Source organism: Spea bombifrons, chromosome 2 (assembly GCF_027358695.1).
Source record: "Spea bombifrons isolate aSpeBom1 chromosome 2, aSpeBom1.2.pri, whole genome shotgun sequence".
NCBI classification, from domain to species: domain Eukaryota; kingdom Metazoa; phylum Chordata; class Amphibia; order Anura; family Pelobatidae; genus Spea; species Spea bombifrons.
In genome coordinates, this window is record NC_071088.1 from 142715833 (window position 1) to 142718332 (window position 2500).

Here is a 2500-nt window from a genome sequence, read left to right on the forward strand (position 1 = left end):
GTGTGAAAGTTTTTTATTTTACTTCTCTTATTCTGTTGCTGCTGCTGCTGCTGCTGCTGCTGCTGCTGCTGCTGCTGCTGCTGCTGCTGCTGCTGCTGCTGCTGCTGCTGCTGCTGCTGCTGCTTGTCGTCAGACAAAAAGAATTATAAGCCCTGGGACAGGACAGAGAAGGTGAGAAGGTTCAAATAAGGGTTTAAAGCTTTGATGATGAGCAAGAAACACATGGCAAAAAGCTCTCCCCGGACTGTGAGAAAAAATTAAAAGCCTACAACACCTGGTATTCCCAGGCGGTCTCCCATCCAGGTACTAACCAGGCCCAACCCTGCTTAGCTTCCGAGATCAGACGAGATCGGGCGCTTTCAGGGTGGTATGGCCGCAGGTGTGAAAGTTTTTTATTTTACTTCTCTTATTCTGCTGCTGCTGCTGCTGCTGCTGCTGCTGCTGCTGCTGCTGCTGCTGCTGCTGCTTGTCGTCAGACAGAAAGAATTATAAGCCCTGGGACAGGACAGAGAAGGTGAGAAGGTTCAAATAAGGGTTTAAAGCTTTGATGATGAGCAAGAAACACATGGCAAAAAGCTCTCCCCGGACTGTGAGACAAGAAAAAGCCTACAACACCTGGTATTCCCAGGCAGTCTCCCATCCAGGTACTAACCAGGCCCAACCCTGCTTAGCTTCCGAGATCAGGCGCTTTCAGGGTGGTATGGCCGCAGGTGTGAAAGTTTTTTATTTTACTTCTCTTATTCTGTTGCTGCTGCTGCTGCTGCTGCTGCTGCTGCTGCTGCTGCTGCTGCTGCTGCTGCTGCTGCTGCTGCTGCTGCTGCTGCTGCTGCTGCTGCTGCTGCTGCTGCTGCTGCTGCTGCTGCTGCTGCTGCTTGTCGTCAGACAAAAAGAATTATAAGCCCTGGGACAGGACAGAGAAGGTGAGAAGGTTCAAATAAGGGTTTAAAGCTTTGATGATGAGCAAGAAACACATGGCAAAAAGCTCTCCCCGGACTGTGAGAAAAAATTAAAAGCCTGCAACACCTGGTATTCCCAGGCGGTCTCCCATCCAGGTACTAAACAGGCCCAACCTTGCTTAGCTTCCGAGATCAGACGAGATCGGGCGCTTTCAGGGTGGTATGGCCGCAGGTGTGAAAGTTTTTTATTTTACTTCTCTTATTCTGTTGCTGCTGCTGCTGCTGCTGCTGCTGCTGCTGCTGCTGCTTGTCGTCAGACAGAAAGAATTATAAGCCCTGGGACAGGACAGAGAAGGTGAGAAGGTTCAAATAAGGGTTTAAAGCTTTGATGATGAGCAAGAAACACATGGCAAAAAGCTCTCCCCGGACTGTGAGAAAAAATTAAAAGCCTACAACACCTGGTATTCCCAGGCGGTCTCCCATCCAGGTACTAACCAGGCACAACCCTGCTTAGCTTCCGAGATCAGACGAGATCGGGCGCTTTCAGGGTGGTATGGCCGCAGGTGTGAAAATTTTTTATTTTACTTCTCTTATTCTGTTGCTGCTGCTGCTGCTGCTGCTGCTGCTGCTGCTGCTGCTGCTGCTGCTGCTGCTGCTGCTGCTGCTGCTTGTCGTCAGACAGAAAGAATTATAAGCCCTGGGACAGGACAGAGAAGGTGAGAAGGTTCAAATAAGGGTTTAAAGCTTTGATGATGAGCAAGAAACACATGGCAAAAAGCTCTCCCCGGACTGTGAGAAAAAATTAAAAGCCTACAACACCTGGTATTCCCAGGCGGTCTCCCATCCAGGTACTAACCAGGCCCAACCCTGCTTAGCTTCCGAGATCAGACGAGATCGGGCGCTTTCAGGGTGGTATGGCCACAGGTGTGAAAGTTTTTTATTTTACTTCTCTTATTCTGTTGCTGCTGCTGCTGCTGCTTGTCGTCAGAGAAAGAATTATAAGCCCTGGGACAGGACAGAGAAGGTGAGAAGGTTCAAATAAGGGTTTAAAGCTTTGATGATGAGCAAGAAACACATGGCAAAAAGCTCTCCCCGGACTGTCAGACAAGAAAAAGCCTACAACACCTGGTATTCCCAGGCAGTCTCCCATCCAGGTACTAACCAGGCCCAAACCTGCTTAGCTTCCGAGATCAGACGAGATCGGTCGCTTTCAGGGTGGTATGGCCGCAGGTGTGAAATTTTTTATTTTACTTCTCTTATTCTGCTGCTGCTGCTGCTGCTGCTGCTGCTGCTGCTGCTGCTGCTGCTGCTGCTGCTGCTGCTGCTTGTCGTCAGACAGAAAGAATTATAAGCCCTGGGACAGGACAGAGAAGGTGAGAAGGTTCAAATAAGGGTTTAAAGCTTTGATGATGAGCAAGAAACACATGGCAAAAAGCTCTCCCTGGACTGTCAGACAAGAAAAAGCCTACAACACCTGGTATTCCCAGGCAGTCTCCCATCCAGGTACTAACCAGGCCCAACCCTGCTTAGCTTCCGAGATCAGACGAGATCGGGCGCTTTCAGGGTGGTATGGCCGCAGGTGTGAAAGTTTTTTATTTTACTTC

General features: G+C 49.6%; 7 non-coding genes and 1 pseudogene across 7 annotated transcripts in view; all 8 read right to left on the reverse strand.

Annotated features, from left to right (window-relative positions):
* The window catches only part of LOC128476286 (5S ribosomal RNA), a 119-nt gene extending 117 nt beyond the window's left edge, over positions 1-2 (reverse strand). Inside the window, exon 1 of the ribosomal RNA XR_008347302.1 lies at positions 1-2. This exon is cut by the window's left edge and continues 117 nt beyond it. This is a non-coding gene — a ribosomal RNA (5S ribosomal RNA).
* Positions 3-262: 260 nt separating this feature from the next.
* On the reverse strand, positions 263-381 carry LOC128476287 (5S ribosomal RNA). The gene has a single exon (XR_008347303.1). It is a non-coding gene; the product is annotated as a 5S ribosomal RNA (ribosomal RNA).
* A 222-nt stretch (positions 382-603) lies between these two features.
* Positions 604-712, reverse strand: LOC128480338 (uncharacterized; annotated as a pseudogene).
* A 299-nt stretch (positions 713-1011) lies between these two features.
* LOC128477354 (5S ribosomal RNA) lies at positions 1012-1130 on the reverse strand. The gene has a single exon (XR_008348331.1). It is a non-coding gene; the product is annotated as a 5S ribosomal RNA (ribosomal RNA).
* A 212-nt stretch (positions 1131-1342) lies between these two features.
* LOC128478409 (5S ribosomal RNA) lies at positions 1343-1461 on the reverse strand. Its single transcript, XR_008349328.1, has one exon. It is a non-coding gene; the product is annotated as a 5S ribosomal RNA (ribosomal RNA).
* A 242-nt stretch (positions 1462-1703) lies between these two features.
* LOC128476936 (5S ribosomal RNA) lies at positions 1704-1822 on the reverse strand. The gene has a single exon (XR_008347927.1). It is a non-coding gene; the product is annotated as a 5S ribosomal RNA (ribosomal RNA).
* Positions 1823-2009: 187 nt separating this feature from the next.
* LOC128479415 (5S ribosomal RNA) lies at positions 2010-2128 on the reverse strand. Its single transcript, XR_008350294.1, has one exon. It is a non-coding gene; the product is annotated as a 5S ribosomal RNA (ribosomal RNA).
* A 230-nt stretch (positions 2129-2358) lies between these two features.
* On the reverse strand, positions 2359-2477 carry LOC128477436 (5S ribosomal RNA). Its single transcript, XR_008348408.1, has one exon. It is a non-coding gene; the product is annotated as a 5S ribosomal RNA (ribosomal RNA).
* Between the last annotated feature and the right edge of the window lie 23 nt (positions 2478-2500).